Source organism: Lathyrus oleraceus, chromosome 6 (genome assembly GCF_024323335.1).
Source record: "Lathyrus oleraceus cultivar Zhongwan6 chromosome 6, CAAS_Psat_ZW6_1.0, whole genome shotgun sequence".
Classification (NCBI taxonomy): domain Eukaryota; kingdom Viridiplantae; phylum Streptophyta; class Magnoliopsida; order Fabales; family Fabaceae; genus Lathyrus; species Lathyrus oleraceus.
Genome location: NC_066584.1, coordinates 154,790,613 through 154,813,496, shown reverse-complemented (window position 1 = coordinate 154,813,496; position 22,884 = coordinate 154,790,613). Strand labels below are relative to the sequence as shown.

Genomic DNA, 22,884 nt, shown 5'->3' with positions numbered 1-22,884 from the left:
TCTTGAAGAAAACTTGATCAACATAACATGTGGGAATCAATGGAACTCATACATGATACACATAACCATTCTTGGATCAATTCATGGTTGTACTCTTTGTCATGAGGGTCCTAAACCCTAGATATGAACTTGATACATCAATGGAGATCATGCCCTACCTACAAAAGAGTTAGGTAAATGCAAAGGCATATTTTTGTATTTTGGTTAGTAAATGATGATATACAAGTATGATACAATCACATAGTGCTTTGTGATCTCTCCCAAAACAAACCCAATGAAAGAGGGGTAAGGAGGATGCCAAGGTATGATCCCAATGCTAATGTATATGATGAAATTGCATGAGGGATCTTAGGGTCAAAATTGGGGTCTTACACACAGTCCGAACGACATTTGTAGGTAGGCAAATGTACCATAGGGACATGTGAAGGTCATTTTCTCTTGGTCGTCAGGATGAATAGGAATTTGTAAAAATCCCGAATAACTGTCTAAGTAGCAGAAGTGAGAATGCTTAGCCAATCGTTCAAGCATTTGATCGATAAACGGTAAAGGAAAATGATCCTTCTGAGTGGCTTTGTTTAATTTTCTATAATCAATGCACATTCTACTTCCAGTAACCACTCTTTGTGCTATATATTCACTTTTTTCATTATTAACAACTGTGATGCCTCCCTTCTACGGTACAACATGTACTGGGCTGACCCATTGACTATTGGATATTGGGTAGATAATATCTGCTTCTAACAGCTTTTGCACTTATTTCTTTACTACATCACTCAGAATAGGATTTATCCTTCTTTGATGTTCTCTAGAGGTCTTATTGTCTTCCTCTAGCATTATGCGATGCATGCATATGGAAGGGCTTATTCCTTTTAGATCTGAGATATTGTAGCCTAAAGCAGTTGGATATTTTCTTAAAACATGTAGAAGATTTTCGGTTTCATTATGCCCTAAGTCTGCATTGACTATTACAGGTCGCTCGAGTTCAGTGTCTAGGAATTTGTACCTTAGATTTTTGGGTAACGTCTTAAGTTCTAGGGCTGGTTTCTTTGGGTAAGGCATATGATCAGGCGTTAGTGCTAGGAATTCTCTTAGGATGTCATCTTGGTATTCCTCACTCCAATTTTCATCTTCAAAAGTAGGAGGCCTTGGAATTTTTAGTATTTCGGAGTATGATGTTTGTTCATTCTCCATTTCTCTTATACATTCGTCGATGACATCTATAGACAACAAGTATCATCTATAGCTGATGCCTTTAAGAATTGTGTCAAAATGAATTCGACTTTCTCCTCACCAACTTCAAAGGTTAGCTTGCCTTTCTTAACATCTATAATGGCTCCGGCAGTAGCTAGGAATGGTCTTCCTAATATGACAGGGATGTTAGAATCCTCTTTTATATCAATGATTATAGAATCAGTAGGAATATAGAATTGTCCTATACGTACCGAAATGTTTTCTAACATACCTACGGGAAATTTAACAGAACGATCTGCAAGTTGTACGGACATCCTCGTAGGTCTTAGCTCTCCCATTTTGAGCCTTTCGCATATGGAGAGGGCATTAAGCTAATACTGGCTCCTAAGTCGCATAGTGCGTTGTCTATGACAAACTTTCCGATTACATAGGGTATGGAGAAACTACCTGGGTCTTTCAGCTTAGGAGGCATATTGTTTTGTATTATAGCGCTACACTCAGCAGTAAGTGTAACAGTTTCGTTATCCTCTATCTTCTTCTTGTTAGATAAGATTTCTTTGAGAAACTTAGCATATGAGGGCATTTGAGTGATGTCTTATGTAAAGGGTATTGTGATATTCAATTATTTTAGAAGCTCTACGAATTTTTTAAATTTCCCTACACTTTTAGATTTAACAAGTCTTTGAGGATAAGGTATAGGGGGTTTATATGGTGGTGGAGGCACATAAGGTTCTTCTTTCTCTACGGCCTCTTCGTTTTTATCTTCCTCTTGATCGTCTTCCATCTTAGTTACCTTACCAGGGTATTGGTGCATGGATGGGTTTTGAATTCTAGGGTCGGTCGGTCCCTCTAGTTCTGTCCCACTTTGTAGTCTAATAGCATTTGCATGACCTTTCGGGTTTGGTTACGGCTGTCTAGGAAATGTGCCTGTAGGAGCAGAAGTAGGTGCTTGTTATTGAGCCACTTGTGAGATTTGTGTTTCCAACATTTTGTTATGGGTGGCTAATGCGTCTACCTTGTTTTCTAACTGCTTGATTTGCTCACTAGTGTGTACATTTTGATTTAGGAAATCCTTATTTGTTTGGGCTTGGGTAGCTATGAAGTTTTCCATCATTATTTATAGGTTTGACTTCCTAGGAGCATTTTGAGTATTTGTGGCAGCTTTATGATATCCTGGTGGTACAACAGGTGTTTGGTTAGGTGCATACAATGCATTATTGTTTTTGTACGAAAAGATAGGATGGTTCTTACAACCTGGGTTATAGGTGTTTGAGTGAGGGTTTCCTTGAGCATTGTTTACCCGGTCTGTGGAGGTTCTTGTCAAGAGTTGACATTCTAGGGAAGCATGCCCTGGAACTCCGCATATCTTGCAGTTTGGTGCTGCAGCAGCCACGGTGGCTGCGGGTGTTATGGTAAAGTTGTCTATCTTTTGACTAAGAGCGTCTACCTTAGCATTGACATGGTCAAGACTACTTAATTCGTACATACCGACTTTCGTTGGAGGTTTCTCTATGGAGGTTCTTTCTCTTCCCCACTGGTAATGATTCTGGGCCATACTTTTGATAAGTTGATAGGCCTCATTGTAGGGTTTATCCATCAGTGCACCACCTACGGCGACGTCTATCGTCAATCTTGTGTTATACAAGAGACCGTTGTAAAAGGTATGGATGATCAACCATTCTTCTAGGCCGTGATGTGGACAAAGCCTCATCATGTCTTTGTATCTCTCCCAAGCTTCAAAAAGGGATTCATTATCTTTTTGTTTAAACCCGTTTATTTGGGCTCTTAGCATAGCCGTCTTACTAGGTGGGAAATATTGTGCTAAGAAAACATTCTTAACCTCGTTCCACGTAGTGACAGAGTTGGATGGAAGAGACTAGAGCCAAGTTCTAGCTCTATCTCTTAATGAGAATGCGAAAAGACATAGTCTTATAGCTTCGGGGATGACACCATTTGCTTTCACTGTGTTTGCATATTGCAAAAACACTAACAAATGTAGGTTCGGGTCCTCCGTGGGGCTGCCTGAAAATTGGTTTTGTTGTATGGCTGATAACAACGAAGGTTTTAGCTCGAAATTATTGGCCTCGATGGCAGGGGCAGCGATGCTGTTATGTGGTTCATCCTGCGAAGGGATTGCATAGTACTTAAGAGGACGGTTCTGCGGTCCTTCGGCCATCTCTGGTCGAATAACTGGTTCAGGAATATGGATATTAGGATTGGGAAGATTTAGCTTGATACGATGTTCTCGTATCAGGTCTCGTATCCGACGTTCTAACCTCAGATAACGGTCGGATTCGTGAATGGTAGCTTTAATTTCTCTCCTTGAGAGCGAGTACTTGGCATACACTCGACAAATTAGAAATGAAAATTGAATTGTTTGCCTTAGTCTATACTGGGCAACACTGGAGTTACGATATCGACTAAAATAGTCCCCGACAACGGCGCCAAAAACTTGGTCGCGTGACTTAGTAAGTCTACGGGAATCGTGACTGCAAGTGCACAGTCGTATCGCGTAGTTTTAAAGATTATCGAACCCACAAGGACTAATAATCAAACGTATCGTTATCTAATGTTACTATGTAAATCTAAGGCTGATGATCGTTCTAAGATTGTAGGGATGAAGAGAAATAACTATAATGTGAACAAAATATTAATAAAGATACTTGATAAAGGGATATCGGTATGTAAGGCATCAAACTTCGGGGAGTTGATAGATAGTTGGTGTAATCTTATGGGTCAAAATATTCTTCAGTAGAAATTCTTTATAAAAAGGACTTAGTCTCACACTCTCGTTTTATTGACTCTGACCATACTCTTAAACCAGAATGCATGGCTCTCGCGGTCTCATTTTGAATTTAAAATTAATTTTTGAATATGAATAAATTCTAATTAATCCTAAAGCGCTCTCGCTGTGTTTAGGATTAATGCCTAGTTTTAGCTATCAGGTTAAAATCTCAAACTCTCGTTCTTATTGATCGTGACCTTTGCTTGTTTTGTACTCTCGTACAATTTTTTGTGTGAATAAAACAAGAAACTAAAACCGGAAAAGTAAAATTTATAAAAGCCAACACCAATTATTTACGAATCCCGTCGTTTCGAAAGTCTTTACATACCGATACCTAAAGGTTTAGCCAGACATGGATTCGATAACATACATGGTATTTAGATAATCAGGCATGCAATAAGGCATAAATAATTAAAATGGAAATTAAAATAAAACCTGGAATATAAATCGAGAACTTGAAATAAATCTTGATTCTTCAAATTAAACAATGCCGACAAGCTTTGGCGATCAATTACACCTTTACAATCGAAATCAAATGCGTAAACAATAAGTTGCAATAGTCCCCGATATGGAGAATCTATTGCATTTACAAAGTAAGAAACTGCCTAAGAAAACTAACCAAAAGAATCTGACTGAAAAAATACACCATTTCGTAAAAACTAACTTTCCCATATATACTCCCCACTCTCCTTAAAAGTAGCATTAGATTTCTTCTAGTGGGGAATGGTTGGTTGAAAAAGTAAGAGTCAAAGGTGGAGAAAATTGTGGAGAAAATTATGGAGAGAAAGAAGGAGAAAATTGCGGAGAGAAAGAAGGAGGAATGGGTTGGTGGAGGCAGCCACAACCCTAATTTGATGTACGTGGCGGGGCCACTTTCATGTGTGGTGGGCGCCACATTCCCAAGCTTTGTGGCGAGCGCCACCCTTCTTAATTCCTTGTGGCGGGTGCCACTCTTCCATGTGGTGGGCACCATCTTCTTCAAATGTGGTGGGCTCCATTCATGACATTGGGATCATATCTTCGTATCCTCCTCACCCCTCATTCATTGGGTTTGCATTGGGAGAGATTACCAAGCACATTTGATTGTATCATACTTTATTTTTATTTGTTTACTAACTAAAATACCAAAAATGTGTCTAGTGTAGCTTTGTTTCCTTTGTAAGTAGTGTCTATGTCCACATGTGCTTCATCAAGCTCACAACCAGGGTTTGAGACCCTCAGTGCAAATAATCAAGAAAGCAATAGTCCAATTGAGTTCTAAGCATCATATATGAATCCCCATGTTCTTTACTTGTCATTTTGATCAAGAATTCATCAAGAGTTTGAAGCTTGTTTGTTAAGGAAGCCCTAATTCATCTAGGTATTTTGTGTGCCTTCCTCAGAAAGTTTCTTCAATAATTGGTCAAAAATATTATGGTATACTTCATTTAACATCATCTTAAGGATATATGATCCTCCATGAGCCCCAAAGAGCAAAAGAACTTCAAGTTTGCAAGTTGGTTCAAGGGGGTTGACCAAAAAAGTCTACTAGTCAAATCTAGTGTTCCCTAGACCTTATATCCTACAATTTTTGTCATATGAAAATGATTGCAAGAGAAAAGTTACTATCTATGACATTCTAAACAAATTTCATGTTGGCATAAAGGGCTAATTCTGATTGGAAAGTCATTTTGTATGGTGAAAGATTATAGGTGATTTTGTGTGTGCCCTAGATAGAGGGTCAACTTCAAAGAACCATAACTTGCTCAATTTCTATGATATTAATATGATCCAAGTTTCATGATTAACTTCAAGATGGCTTCTACAACTTTTCTTCTTTGAGAAAGGTCAAATTCCACTTGCAAGGGCATGTGCCATGAGGAAACATTATAGGTCAATTTTGGCCATTATCATTGAACATGCATTTTTCTTCAACTTCTAAAATCCATAACTCCATCATGCAAGATCCAAATGGTGTCAACATTGTGACCAAATTGAATATAATTGAAATAGATACAAATTTGTAGAAGGAACCAAAGTCATTTGAAGCTCATAGCAAAAGTTATTCAAGGTGGAAAAAGGGTACATTTGACTTTTAACTTAGAAAATTTTCAAGTATGTTTGATTCCTCCAACTTCAACACCAAAATTCATCATGACTCAAGCTTTAAATGGAAAGATTTTCAACATCGAAGTTGTTCCCCTTCATGCTAGCTTTCCAAAGAATCCAAGATCATTTCATTTAGACAAATATTGAGGGACTTGCAGATGGTTCCTTTGTTTGGTTTGTTTTGGCAACTTTGGCATTCAAATGATAATTCCCTTTGTATGCTTCCATGTTATGACTTTAGCAACTTTTGTACACGAATTGGAAGTGGATTGCATCATTGTTTGGGCCTAATTCCATACCCATGCACCCATGTACAACATTGCTATTTTTGGCCAAATTTTGAATTGGTGTGGAAATGAATTTAAGAGCCTATATATACATGTCCATTGCCTCAGAATTGGAGGACCCTGGCCTAAACTTTGATCTGCAAATCTCCTTACTTTCATTGAAAGAACAACCTTGAATATTTCTTTGAAATCGAGTTTTAGTTAACCTTCTATTTTTGAGCTAAAACTCCAAGGGCTCACAACCATTTACGTTGAAATTATCTCCTGTAAGCAAGAAGAAGCAAGACCAAGAGGATTGGGATCGAGATCGAGCTTCACCACTACAAACCAAAGGTGGAATTTCTCAAACCTTCCTTCTTCGATTCTCTCTCATTTCTCCATCTTTTTTATTGATTTTTGGTTGGCTGAAGTCCTACCAATGTAGGCAACAAGATTGAGTTGCTCTGAGGCTAAATCGTAGTAACTCAGTTTGCATACCTCATTTTTCAATTCCACATATCTTTATGTATAGTGAGAATTGGAGAAAATGGAGGTCAGATCCAAAATCCTGACATTTTTCTCTTCAAAATAGTGTATGGATCTTTCATTTTTGTGAATATTTTGGTTGGACCAGTCCGGTGAGGGTGACCGGAGAAGATGACCGGAGCTAGGGCTCCGGTGGTGCACTAGCAGTGTCCAGGCCATCTGATCCTTGGTCCATATTTTAATTTGAGCCATCCAATGTAATTACCATGTGTGCGAGCGCGTTGAATGATGACCACGATAGATGATACACGCTTGGCCATCAAATCTGCCACCTCAATTAATGAGGGAGATCTGATGACCCTTGTTTTTTTGAATTAACTGATTTTCTGTTTTAATATTTTAATTAACATTTTCTTATTTAATTAATTATAAATTAAATATTAACCCAAAAAATATGGGACTTTCATAAAATTTTTTAAAATAATTTCCTCTTCCATTTTCTGAATTAAAATAATTTGTTGGATTTGATTTTATATTATTTGAGAATTAAATGATTTTTGACTTGTTTTTAATTGATTTTAAATACTTTAGACTTTCAAAATTTTCAAAAAAAATTAGTCAAAGGCCCTTTGACCTTGTTTGACCTATGATAAATCCCTTGGCCATTTCTTTGGTGATTTGAAGGAATTTGAGGTTTTTTCATCTTTAAAAATGCATTTTTATTCATTTGAAAATTGAAATTAAATAGTTTAATTGCATATCCTTCAAGTTATGGGGATCTTTGCCCTCTTGAAAGAACAAGCCTTCCAACAAAATATTGTTTGGTTTATCCTTTAAGGGGAACCCAAGTTGACGACGAGCCAAAGCAGGGTTGTAGTTGATTCCACCACATGTACCAAGAAGAGGTACATTGAAGAACTCACCACAAGAGTCAATAATCTGAACGCCATCATAAACACGGTTATACCAAGAGATATCATAATTAGTGAGAGACATAAGTCTCGTGGACCACCATAGACATCCCTTATTCTCCTTGAAGGCAAGCGTCTGAGGCAAGTGCGAAATAAACCACTTGTACAACATAGGAAAACAACATACAATGGAACCACCACCCTTTGCATTCCTCATATGCAAAGAGAAATAAGTGTCACCCAACAGAGTAGGAACGAGATTAAGAGAAGAGAAAATCCTAATAGCGTTCACATCCACGAAGTTGTCGATGTTGGGAAATAACACTAGCCCATAGATAAGGAGTACAAATATGGCTTCAAAATCTTCCTTACTCATGGCCTTCCCAAACAAAGTAGCTTTGGCAATGAGAAAATCAGATGGGAGACCTTGAATTCCACCTTTGATAGTCATATGGGCAACAATATCAGATACATCCAAATGAAGCATGTCAGCAATCTCTTGAGAAGACAAAATCTTCTCCAAGCCACTGAATGACAACTGATCAAGAATAGGTATACCCACATGATATGCATACTCCTCAAGTGTAGGAAAAAGCTGGAAATCAGAAAAAGTGAAGCATCGATACAGAGGATCGTAGAACTGCACCAACACACTCATCAGACCTTCATCCACTTTAGTAGAAATAATAGACAGAAGCTTCCCATGGCGAGCTTTGAACTTCAAAGGCTCTAATACATAAGAGGCCAAACTCCTTAACTCTTTCAAGTTGGGTTGTCTAAAACTGTAGTTCTTCGTATTCCTTCTTTGCTTATCCATGTCTGAAAATTTGAAAATAAACCTCTTAAGTTCCTTGAAAATCTTTATTGTTGATGACATGAATGCGAATGAATGCATGGATGCAACAATCACACTCAAGGATCAAGCAAGTCACACCACACAAAGGTCACAGGATGGCTCAAGTCATCATCAATATCAATCATCCATTTTGGTGGATTATGGTTTACACCTTATCAACACCCAAGTTCCATTGATATTGAGGATATACGAGAACAAATCAACCGCGAATCACGGGTTTGTTGTAAGTCACGAGCATGAAGTCTTGGTTAAGAAGCACCCAAAGGGAGTGTAATATTGGTTAAACCTGACGATCATGTTCTGAAAAGGTTCCCATAGTCATCATCTCATCTTTCGGATATTATCGGATAAAACGACTACTCGTCCTCCAAAAATATTCTCAAGAGGGACTCTTATGAGTGTAGTATCGCGTAACCATCGTATCAAATCTTACACTTAAACGACCTTCGCACTACGTCCTAAAATAGGCCAAGATGGGCTAGGTATCTAAGGTCCTTGGCTTCTAAGGTTTATGTTGGAAAGAGTAATGCCTAATCACGACTACTCGTGTGACATTATTGATCCCAATAAGACCTCCACCAAGTGAATGGACTTGCAAGTTAACTTGTTAAGGAATAACTCCACACAAGTCAACAAGACTATGCCATTCTCCTATCAAAAGTGCACTCGAGTTCGGGTATAGAACTCATCTCACCAGAAACCACCAAGCATACAAGCAATTAATATATCAAGCAATTCATACATTACAAACAATACAGTCATCCCAAATTTGCACAAAAAATGGCACAAATAAATATAAACATACAACACACATAAGCAAAAAGTAGGCTAAACCCACTAGAGACCTGATTTCCCCAGCAGAGTCGCCACTTTTCTGTAGCGAGGTTTTCGTTACCTTAAGGTTTATTGACTAAACCAAAAGTAAACATACAATTCGAGTCGCCACCACACTTTTATTTGTCCAAAGGAAAGGCTAAAAAGCGAACAAAAGCCAAGGTAAGAAGTTTTTCAAATCAAAACCTAATAAAAATGTCAGAGATCTGGGTAAGGGGGTTGGTTATGAAATGGGAAGGTTTTACGCACCCAAAACATCCTTAGTACTCTAAGGGAACCCTTTTTGCAAACATGTGTTGTAGGTTGGTATTTGTGAAAAGATTTGTACAAAAAGATTGGGCGGATGAGAAGAGAATATATTATATTTACAAATTTTGTTGTTTGAATGGATGAACCCATTTCCTACGTACCATCATAAAGGAGGACCAAAACCTCGTAGTTCGGGGTAAAAATCTCAAATATTGGTGAATTGATTTGACCAAAAGCCTTAAGGTCTTTTGTTATCAAAGGGAGAAAACTCAACCTAAACCAACAATCCACCATGTGAGGAAGGCTTCAACATACTAGTGAGGGGTTAACCCTATAATAAGTATGGAAGACTTATAATCCAATCACTAAGGATGAGGTGAGATTTACATCAACCACTATGACAACTCAAACCTATGACTAATGTTTATGAAAAGGTTTTAATAAGGTGGCCATTGGAACCACAAAACAACTTGAAGTGAGTTGTATTTACAAGTTAAATTTATTTACAAAATAAAGTCAAAGTTGGATTAATGTTTATTCACAATGAGTATTTATGAAAAGATTTTGAAAAGTAAAAGGCATAAGGCCTAGGTTTCTAGTTTGAAACAAAGTCAAAGTTTAAAGAAAATATTTTTTGGCTTGGTTAGAGTGGGGGAGAAGAAGAGAAGTGCTATTCCTAAAGCATACAAAGGTAAGAGAGGAAAGATAAACCCTTGGAGTCCCTTTTCTTGAAATCATAAAGATGATTCAAGATGCTCGTTTCCTTTGGATTTAGCAAACAATTAAGCAATCAAACAATTTGAATTCAAGCTCCTACGATCTCCATTTGGCTTGTCTCTCTTAACTTGGCTACTTATGACAATGGTCCTCTTTTCATAATCTCAAGGTAGGATCCCTATCACACAAGAGCAAACATCAAAAAGTTCACAACACAATAAGAGGAATGGACAAAGAATAAGTTTAGATAAGAAGTCCTTTAAAGTCAACTTTGAAATTTAGCATTCTAAAGGCATGAGGTCTAGTTGCTCTTCAACAAATTTAGCATTCTAAAGACATGAGGCATAGTTGCTCTTGAACTCCTTTAAGCATAGGTATGTCCTAATTCTAAGTCCTTTCTCCTTTTTGCATTTGGTTCACACAAAATAAAGACAAAGCAAACACAAGATAACAATATATTTATATACAATAATTGGCTCAAATGAGCAAAAGAAAAATGACATAAACATAAAATATGGGCTCAAGTGAGCAAAGGGAAAATAAATATGAATAATGAGCAAGAAATAAATTGCATTAAAAGTAAAGGGCAAGAAATTAAATGCTCAAATTAAAGTTAGTAATTAGTGAAGTTATGTTAGTTTGTCATAAGACAATGTAGCACTATGTTAAGCAATTGTAAGTGGACTAATGTAGTATTCACACCTATCTGAGGCCAGTAAATAAAAATATAGGTAAATAAACACAAGTTAGAGACCATGACTAGTAAGCCAAGCTCCACGAAACTTGTCATGCCAAAACAAAAGGGGAAGGGCCTTGTATGGACTTTAGGTTATTTGCTTGACCAAGAAGCAACCTATCTTGGACACAAAACAACTCACTTGATCATGGATCAAGTTGAGTTTGGTTTGGATCAAAGAAGGTTAAACGTGTCATTTGTCAAGACCAACCACAAGACATTAACTCATTGGCCAAATGATGAAAAGAATGGGATGGAGATGAAAGGGAGGGAAAGAGAACACAAGTATCAAATTCAATTGATCAAATGTGAACCAAGTCATCATCAATCAACGCCAAATAGAAAAGCACTGAAGGTTACAAGTCAACAAGTCAACCATATTTTTTTGGTATTTTTTGAATTAATATAAAATGCAAATAAAAATAATCAAAATAAGGTCAAACGTCAAATTTAATTCAAATCAACTTCAACAAGTCCAATTAAATTCTCATAGGTCTAACATGGTCAAATAAACTTTGACTAATTTTCTCAACAATTTTGGAAATCAGAAAGTATTTAAAAACAATTAAAAACACTAAAAAATAACACAATATGAACTAAAATCTCAAATAAATCTCAAATCAAATAAGAAATTGATGAGACTATTTTTTATTGACTTATCATGATCCATAGGTGTTAGGAAAATATTTTTGGATTTTTCAAATATCAGAAAGTAATTTAAAATGAATTAAAACTATTAAAAACCAAATAATTCACAAAAAATATTAAATGAAGTCAAAAAAATATTAAAAAATCAAAATATGAAACTAGATTTTTCAAGAATTTTTTTGGAATTGGTCTCATATTTTTGTGACTTCTAATAATTTTTTTATGAATTTTTGAAAATAAAAGGAATTATCTGAAATTAAAATGAAAATAGAAATAATGAAAAATCCAGCGTCACATGATTAACTTCATTAATTGATGTGGCATGGATCAAAGGCTCAGATGTGAGGGCGCAGCGTGCACTTGAGTCAAACGCGCGACATAGATCATAAAAGGAAGTAAACATAATGAACGAATGAGATTATAACGTGGCAAGGCAATCCAATGGTTAGGAAGGTGCACACGTGGTGATGGTGGTGGAAACCACCATCTTCTCTAGTGAGCTACCAGAATCCGGCCACCACTTGCAGAGAAATTTTTTATAACAAAAATGAAAAACAAGGACATCAAATTAAAGCTCAGGTGATGTACATCACCACTGTATCCATGAATCTTCCTCACTCTTCCTATTTTGAGAGAAATGTGAAGTGGAAGATCATGGTGTTCAAACTGAAAATGCACGAAATGGAAAATTGAAACCACCATTGGCTTGCCTCAAGTGTGAGGACTTCAGAAAACCACACAAACAAGAGAAAACTACATTGAATTGCAAGATATAGATCCAAAAAGTTTAAAGTTCTACCTCTGAATTGGAGCTCTTAAGGCCACGAATTCTTCAAGATCTTGATCCCTTTTTTCTCTAGAGATGTAATGGAGATGAGAGGTTAAGGAATTGAGCTTTGAAAATCAACTAATGATGTTGAATTTCAAGCTTGAAAATGAGAGAAAAATATGAAAATTCCTTTGGTGTTGGCTGGGATTTCAGTGCTGCAGCATTTCAGGTCTCCAAAGGGTTGATCAATGAATGAGAATGAGCAGTCATTTATAGCTGAAGAGGGCTGAGTTCATGATTCCCTCGTGTGCATGGCAACCTGAAACTTTGATGCATGGGCCTGTACAGGCACATGTGAGGCCCAATGGTGGGTGCAAAACCAAGCTGAACTCATTTGAAATGGAATTGGATGTGTACATGAAGTGTAATCAGCTTGCACATTAAGTTTCATCATGAAATGGAAAAATGAACATAAAGAAAGAGCTCTTCGAAACTCACACATGGTAAATCCCAAATAGCATTGTGAGTAATGGTTGAAAAACCCTTGAAACAAGGACCAAAAGTCATGTTGGGAAAAAATTCATTTGGAGTTCGGAAATTAATGAAAACCGGTTGTGAAAGTTTAGGTACAAAACATGTTTAAGTCACCTTTGAAAATTTTCACCAAAACCAAGCCTATTCAAACCCCTCTGGTTGCATGATGCAAGATTCAAATGGAAAAACCTCAAACATAAAAGTTTTAAATCCTTTCAAGATGATAAATTTAGACTCATATTTTGCATCATTTGGATTTTTCATGAAAAAGTTATAGGCATTTGAAGTTGGGTACTTTTTCAAATTCAATGACTTAGGTCCAAGGTGACCTATAATGTTTTGTATTATCACATGTATTGCTTTTAAGATTATGAAATTTTATCCAACATAACATTTGAAGTATACATCTCAAGCTTCCCAATGCATTTTGTCTCACCTCAAAATCATAAAAATTAAGGAAGTTATGTCCTTGGGAAGTTGACCCAAAATTAGGGTTTCAGTCAAAATGACCTATAATGTTTTGAAATGAATGATGACCTTCCAAGTTTCAAATGGATTTGTGATGAACATGAAAGTTGTTCATATGGTTCGTAAGAAGATTTTTCTCTTGGTTTCATCTTCATTTGACAAACACATTAAAAGTTGTATCTCAGTGATCCTCAGTTTAGTCAGATGACTTGACTGATTAACTTTCCAAGGCCAAACTTCCAACCATGATGGATAAATGATTTAGGACTCTCAAATAGGCTCACATATGCATAAAATAATGAATGAAATAACTTCCCTTGATTAAATTTGATCATAGGTTGAGGCTGCTTCATGAGCAAGGCACAGTCAAAGCATAATTGAATTAGGGTTTCCTTGGGAAACAATCCTCAAGCCCTTTGGGTTATCTTGATCAAATTGAAAAATTAAGATGCTTGGGAGACATATATGATGATTAGGAGATTTTTGGACAATTGTCATTCTTTTCCTTATCTTCATCTGGCCATTTCATTGGGCTTAGGAGCCTCCTAGGAGCATTGGAGCACATGATCACTTGAGCTTCAAAACAAAAAAGAGTTAGTGACATATTTTTGTGCTTTTGGTTAGTAATCAAAATAAGAAAAGCAATAATATATAATACAAGCATGCTTGGTGGTCTCAAACCACTCACACAAGTCCCAACCCTAGGGTTAAGGAGCCAAACATGCTATGATCCTTGAGGCAATGCACTGAGCAATGATATGATGCCATGAAGGATCTTAGGATCAAATTTAGGGTCTTATAGATTCCCCTATTTAAGGTCATTCTAGCCGGAGATATGAAGGTTAAAAACTTCATCTCGACGAGGTAGAATGGGCTTAAATAATAACAAAGTAACGAATTTTGGTCCCTAAGAGACCCCATGATGAAAATGTATGCATGCAAAATAAAATCTTCACGGTGAATGATTGCCATGAAGGAAAAGGAATTAGAAGAAACCGAAAAAATCCATAGGAGTAACACACCCACTAGAGAGATAGAGACTCTGGGGGGGAAATAAGGTAAAAATGCGTGAGCAGGTCACGACTGGAAAACTTGCTGGGAGACACGAAGGGATTCCACGAAAATAAATCGATGGAAAGACTTGAGCTGACGCAAAGATGCATGTATTGGGGAATATGCCAATACAGCAAAATATCCACAAAGGAAACATCGGATAAAAAAATCCGGACTCAGACGGGGATGTGCATAAAGGACTCAGCTGAGAAAGAAACAATGAGATATTACCGATTACTGGGTAATAAACTCAAAGTGAGACATGTTATCAAAACACCGATTAATGGGTGAGAGAACAACATGCTCAGGGGAAAATCTAACTCCACAGGGGACAAAAAGTCATAATAGGGAGCAGAAGGAAGGAACACCAAGGATACCGGTTGCTGGGCATATAATAGGTGACCAACCAGGTGTGAATTAGGAACATATCCAAGACACTCATCATCCGAAAGGAGGGCTGAAAAAGCAAACTCGACATACAGGATGGGCATTCGATTCCACAAGGAAATATGAATCTTACTCAACTGGGGAAGAAAAAGACTTCGACTGAAGAGCGCATGAGATATATTATCTATTACCGTCATAACGTAGATAACATACTCGCATGGAAGATTATCCACAACCGGTTACTGGGTTAATGAAGGATAAATCTACCGAAAAGAAAGGACATCGGGATACCGGTTACTGGGTATAAAATGATGACCTATCAGAAGGAGAAACAATCATTACCAAACAAGGGTAAATGAAAGATGACTCGCAAGGGATCAATTTCCTAACAAAAGCAATTATCCAAGAGATATATCACCGTTTACTGGGTGAAATACTCGAAAACGAAGGAGTATCAATATCGGTTACTGGGTAAAGATAACCAACAAAGAGGGGATTACATCTACCGGCTACTGGGTAGAAAACCACAAAAATAGGACTTACAACTACCAGTTACTGGGTAGAAAGCCACAAAAATCCGCTGGGGAAAGGATGAACAATTACTGGTTACTGAGCAGTTGAACAACCGAAACCATAGGGAACTGCAGGGGCTAACAAGAGAGTCAATCCAGGAACAAACTAGAAAGACACAATCAAACAAGACTCAACCCAATGAGGATATATCTCAGGGGAGTAATTCCATCCCGACATACTCGGGGAGGAAACTGAAACAATAATCATCCACGAGGACACAACTCAGTGGAGAAGAAAGAAGGAGAAATATACACTTTTTGCCTATGGGGCTGATTCTATATGGAGAGATCACACTCAAACATCTGCTTGGGGAAGAACATTTCACCAATAGCAGGAGAAAACAAACAAAGATATATGGAAAAGAATTCTATCATGAATATCTGAATTCTATAATTGTGCATGTATATGCATGATTTATGTACGATTAATGCTAACAGACAGACATATATAACACAAACAGGTCCAAGAATCACGAAAGGACATCCAGTATAGCATCTCAACAAGAAAGGCAAAGCCTACAGGGTATGATCAAACACGGGAAGACATCAATCACAGCTGGGGACAGGCAAAGTCACAGCTTCCAACTGCTAGAAACAAAATTCTACACAAGAGGATTCTTCCAGGGGCCAACAATCCTGACACAAGAAAGATGCAAAACAACCTTCCAAGGACTTTCTGTCAATTCTCGGGAACAAGTAGTTGAATATCAATAAGACTTGCCGTAGAAGAAACTCTACTGGGGAACTTATCAAGAAATGATGTGAAATTCCATGGGGAACAAATACCAACCAGATACACATCAATCAAAACACTCCCTTCTATCTGCTGGAGAGGAAACTCTGCTAAGGGGAGAAAGAACAATTTGCTCCACTGGGGAAGGAAACAACACATCTTCCACATCATCTCTCAATACTAGAAGAAATCTTCAGACTCATAGGGGATACAAATTATCAAACTCGGATAAGGCAACCCTACTAGAGATAAACTGCAAGTATTCTCAAAGGAATTTCCTTGGCTAAGGGAATCAGAAATGAATCCTTCGTCAACACGTGACATGCTGGGGATGAAAGGGGAAACAAGCCCTTCATCAATTGCCCTAGATAACTTCCTGCTGAGGAGACAACTGTCTGAAAGATAGCTCTGCAGGGAACGCATGCTTACTCCGCTGAGAGCTTCTACTCATGCTGGGGAAAGACAAAGTCTTCGTTAGTAGAATAACATATCAAATTTTATCAATCTATACGGGATTTTAAGTCAGCCCATAAAAGGGGTGACAACCATATAATTGATAAAACACAAATGCTAGTGCCTAATATAGAGGGATACACGTCTCTAAAAGATCAAGGCAAGAACTGGAACAACAAAAGGGGTCACCCACATATCAACCATATAACTAAATCATGGATTGCTAAGACTCCGCAGGGAGGAACAAGCATCGTAAGACCCCAATTTTGGCCCTAAGATCCCTCATGGCATTATGACATTGCATTTGCAAAGCCTCAAGGATCATAAGCATCTGGGTTCCCTTTGCCTTTGGTTGGTACCTCTTGTGAGTGGTTTGAGGTCACCAAGCATGCTTGAATTGTGTATCATTGCTTTTCTCATTTTTCTATTAAACCAAAAGCACAAAAATATGTCACTAACATCTTTTGTTTGTAGCTTGAGCAATCACAAGGTCAAAAGCTTCTAGGCGATCCTTTGTGCAATGATATGGCCAAGAGAAGATAAAGGCAAGCATGACAATGGTTCCCAAAGCTCTCATCCATCAAATATGCCTCCCTAGCATCTCAATTCATCATTTTGATGAAAGCAAGTCAAAGGGTTTGAGGTTTGTTTCCCAAGGAAACCCTAATTCATCTGATCACCAACAATGCCTTGCTCATGAAGCAACCTCAGCCCATGATCAAATACAATCAAGGGAAGTTTTTTAATTCATTATTTCATACATATTTGAACTTATTTGAGTGTCCTCAATCATCAATTCATCAAGATATGAGTTGTGGACTTGAGAAGTTGATCAGTCAATTCATCTGACTATTTTGAAATGCACTGAGACCTAACGTTTTATGTGTTGGTCAAATGGAGATGATCCCAAGAGAAACATTGTTCTTAAGGACAATATGAACAACTTTAATGTTCATCAAAATTGGATTTGAATCTTGGAAGATCATCATCCATTCTAAGACATTATAGGTCATTTTGACTGAAACCCTAATTTTGGGTCAACTTCTCAAGAACATAAATCATTCATTTTTTATGATTTTGGGGTGGAACTAAATGCATTGGAAAGATTATTGTGTCTACTTCAAAAGTTATGTTGAATAAAATTTCAAAATCTCAAAAGAAATACATGTGATAATGCAAAACATTATAGGTCACTTTGGGCCAAATGCATTAAAATGGAAAAAAGTCCAACTTCAAGTGCCCATAACTTCTTCATAAAAAATTCAAATGATGCAAAATGTAAGTCCATATTGATTGTCTTGAAAAGATCTACAACTTTCATGTTGAAGGTTTTATCATTTGGTGCTTGCATCATTGAGACAGAAGGGCTTGAACATTGGCCAAATTTGGAAACTTCACTTATGCATGTTTTGCACCTTATATTTTAAATTCAAAATTCACTAATTTCCAAGGCCCAATTGAAATTTTGATCAACTATCATTTGTCCTTATGCAACAAGCTTTCTAACCATTACTCATGAGGTAGCATTTGGAGTTTGGAAGCACCATTTTCGAAGGCATGAAGATTTAATGCATTTTGTGAAATTCAATTCAAATTGCCATGCATGAGCTGTTTATACTCAATGTACACGTTCATTTGCAATCCACATGAGCTCAACAAGTCATTCCAATACTCATTGGGCCTTCCACATGATCATACAAGCCCATGCAAGGAAAATCCATTTGCCATGCACACGAGTAAACTCACTTGTTCAGCCAATTCCAACTATAAATACATGTGTTATGCTTCATAATTAACTAACCTAAGGGCGCCTGAAATGCTGCAAGAGTGAATTCCCAGCCATACCAAAGGAACTAAATCCATTTTCTTCAAAAAATTCAGATCTAAAATTCAATTGAATTTGGTTGAATCTTCAGATCTAAAGTTCCTAAACCTTCATCATTTGATCCATAGAAGTTCTGTTTTGCAAAAGGAACCAAGGAAAGGGACTCAAAGCTTCATAATCCAAAGGTGTGGATCAACTGGTTTTTGCTTCGAATCTCTTTGTTCTTTGATCTATTAGCCTTGATATTGTGTTGTCTGAAGTCCTCTCTATAGAGGCATCATTGTTGTATGTTTAATTTTTGAAATCAAGCAAGTTCATGATGAACACCACCAAGCTTCCATCTTTGATTTCTCTCTTGATAGGAATCTAGAGTGGAAGTGAGTGGTATAGGAGTGATGTACATCACTTCCTCTTTCGAACGGTGCCTAGATCGTCCATTTTAATGAGCATTTGAATCCCTGTGTTTTTTGGCCCTCGCAGGAGCTCACCGGAGAAGATGGTGGTGCTGGCCACCGTCTCATTGCCAAATCAATCCTGAGCCGTTGGATGCATTTCCCAGTTTATATCACAACCATATGATCTTATGACTTTTATTAAATGTCCATGTGATGCGTTTGACTGAGGACTTTGGTAGGCGCGTACTGATAGCCCTTGGATGTGCCAGCTCAATTAATGAGACTGGATCCAACGCCTCTCCTTTTTTCTGATTTTTCTAATTTTTCTAATTTCCATTTTATTTCCTTTATTTCATTTAACTTCAAAAATTCATAACTCTTTCATTTTAATTCCAAAAAATATGGGACCAATTGCATTATTTCTCTTTTTAATTCTAGTTTCTAAAAATGATTTTTAATATTTTTTATTTTATCATTTGATATTTTTTGTGAATTTTCTCTTTTCTGGTTATTTTAATTCATTTTAATAAGTTTTTGATATTCAAAAAATACAAAAATATTTTCTCAACCTCTTTGAATGATGATGGATCTATGAAAAATATTCTCATCAATTTTTTAATTGATTTGAGATTTATTTGATATTTTAGTTCAATTAGGTTATTTTTATTCATTTTTAATTGATTAAAAATAGTTTCTGACTTTTAAAAATGCTGAAGTTTTTTGTCAAACTTTGTTTGACCTTGTTGAACTTGGGATAAATCACTTGGGCTTTTCAAAGTTGATTTGAAGTGGTTTTGAAGTTTGACCTCTATTTAATATTTTAATTCAAGTTTATTTTAAATATTAAAAATGCCAAAAATATGTTGTGTATTTCTTGACCTCCAATCTTCATCCCACTTCTGTTTTTGATAGTTTGACCATGATCCTCAATGTCATTGGTCAACATTTGTTGATTGGTATATTCCATTTCATTTAATGCACTTTATTCTTTTCATTTCCATTATCCATCTTCTTCTTCTTCTCTTCTTTTGGATCAATGAGTTAAAGGTTGACAAGTTAGCATTGATTAGGGAGGTTTAATCTTCCTTGATTCAAATCTAATTCATCTTGATCAATTGATCAAGTGAATGACTTTGCATTAAGGATAGATTGCTTCCTAAATCATGCAAAGGACTTAAACCAATACAAGATCATTTCTCTTCTTCTCTTTGGCATGGAAATTTGTTGGAACGTGGTTCACTAATCAAGACTTCTAACTTGTGTTGTTGCCTACATTATTATTGACCGGCCTCAGATAGTTGTGACTTCTACATAAGTCCAATTACGATTGCTTAACATAGCGCTAAATTTGCCTTATGGCATACTAACTACTAACATTAACCATTAACATTTACTTTTTGCACTTTACATTTATGCAATTTATTATTCTTGTACATATTATTCATTTGCTTTTTTCTTTTGCTCACTTGAGCACATGTTTATGTTAATGCAATTTGCCTTTTGTTCACATGAGCACATAATTGTTTATATATCATTGTGTTTGTGTTTTGATTGTTGTTGATGAAATGCAAAGAAATGGACAAATGGACCTAGACTTTAGGACTTTCCCCAAGCTAATGGAGTTTGAAGAGCAACTAGGCCTCATGCCTTTAGAGTGCTTAAAATGTCAAAGAGCAACTAGGCCTCATGCCTTTAGAATGCTTAAAACTGGAAGATGAACTTTGAAAGGATTAAATTCTAAATTCCCTCTTGTCCATTCTTTGATTGCATTATGGAACTTTTTAATGTGTGTGTTCTTGTGCTAGGGATTCCAACATTGAGCCAAATTGAGGAACCATTTCCATGAGCTTCTAAGAGAGAGAGATCTAAGAGCCATTGGAAGATTCCTAGGAGCTTGTTGTGATTGTGTGCTTGCTTGCTTGAGTATTTGTTTATCTTGCTTATTCCAAAGGATGGGAGCTACTTGGATCATCCATATGATCTCAAGAGAGGAACTCCATTTGTGGTCTTGTTTCTTATCCCTTCTCTCTTGTATGATTAGGACCTTAGCCATTCTTCTTCTTCCCTCCACTCTAACCCAAGCCAAACTTTTGTGCAAACATTTAACACTTATTTTCAACATTAGAAACCTAAGCCTTATGCTTTTGATTTTCAAACTTTCTTTTTATAACACTTATTTTGAATTGAACTTTTAAATCAACTTTGACCATATTTTGTAAATACTTTTCATTGGTAAATATAACCCATTCAAATGTCTTTTTGTGGTTTAAATGGCCACTTTCTTAATCAAATTTTTCATAACCTTTAGCTATTAGGTTTGAGTTATCCTTGAGGTAGATGTAATACTCACCTATATCCTTAGTGATGGACAATGAGTCTTCCATGCTTATTATAGGGTTAACCCCTCACTAGCATGTTGAAGCTATCCTCACATAGTGGATTTGTGGTTTTAGGTTGAGTTTTCTCCCTTGGATAACAAAAGACCTTAAGGCTTTTGGACGAATCAATTCACCAACTCATTTTGAGATTTTTACCCCGAACTACGAGGTTTTGATCCTAATCTTTTTCAAGATGGTACGTAGGCAATGGGTTTATCCATCCAAACACAAAATGTAAATAAACTTTTATATTCTCTTCTCATCTCTTCAATCATGTTTGCACAAATAAATTTTCACAAAATACCAACCTTACAAAAAATGTGAAAAGGGCTCCCTAGGAGTACCTAGGATGTTTTGGGTGCTTAAAACCTTCCCATTGCATAACCAACCCCCTTACCCAGATCTATGACATTTTTACTAGTTTTTGATTCGATAAAACTTTTAGGTTTTAGTTCGCTTTCTAACCATTCCTTTGGATAAATAGAAGTGCGGTGGCGACTCGACTTGTATGGTTTACCTTGGATTTAGTCAATATCTCTAATGGTAACGAATACCCCACTACAAGCATGTATGCACAAACAAACTATCCGGGAACTGTTTGAATGAACATCCACATATTCTGCTAGGAGAAAGCAATCCAACAAGATAGAACAATCTACTGCTATCAGAGAAAACTTCTCATATCAGAGTCTTTGGGGAACTGATGACTTTTTCAGCGCTCAACTGGGAGACAACTGAAAGTTGATGAAGAGGATATAAACATGCCAGAATATGAACAAATGTCTTACCCTTTGGTGATCATACTATCCTTGGGAAAGCACTGACGACATTGCACTTATCCTTTCAGTCATTGTGAATGTTTATTTTGTTTAAAACAGTTTATGAAAACTTTATTTGTTTAAAACAATGATATTCATCAATTAAAACATGCAAACATTTGTTAAACAGAAACAAGTAAGAGTGCAAAAAATTGGATAAAGGCCCAAATTTATTTAATATAATGGTAGTCCGCAAATGGCGAGACTCCATAGATCTTTACAAATTTGAAACTGGTGATATACATGGAAAAAAGGCTACATTGAACATAATGAGCATTTCTCCACCAACTCTAAATCCACTGTATTCGAGCTTCAGTTGTCGATGACTGAGCGAGAATCTTTGACAGACGACAGTTGTAGAACAAAGTCTTGTCAGGATGCAGTTACTTGCCAAATCCCTAATTTTTGCCTAGATTGCCCCAGGGTGAGGTACTCAATATAGCGGGATATGTATATTCATTTTTTCATGTCTCTAACTTTTTCCTGAACCGCCCTTTCGGGTTTTCAATCCATCGAGACGCTCATTTTTTCCTAAGCCGCCCTTTCGGGTTTTCAACTTAGCGAGCTATTCTGTTTTTATTTTTAGGTGAAGTATTTCTTGACTGCATCCGAATTCACAGGACGAGTGAAATCCTCTCCATCCATAGTTGTAAGCAACAAAGCACCGCCTGAAAAGGCTCTCTTAACAACGTATGAACCTTCATAGGTTGAGTCCACTTGCCCCTGGAATCG

At 36.7% G+C, this 22,884-nt stretch overlaps 1 non-coding gene across 1 annotated transcript; it reads left to right on the top strand.

Moving 5' to 3' along the window:
- The first annotated feature begins 2,876 nt into the window (after nt 1-2,876).
- On the top strand, nt 2,877-2,983 carry LOC127098826 (small nucleolar RNA R71). Its single transcript, XR_007793519.1, has one exon. It is a non-coding gene; the product is annotated as a small nucleolar RNA R71 (small nucleolar RNA).
- The last annotated feature ends 19,901 nt before the right edge of the window (nt 2,984-22,884 follow it).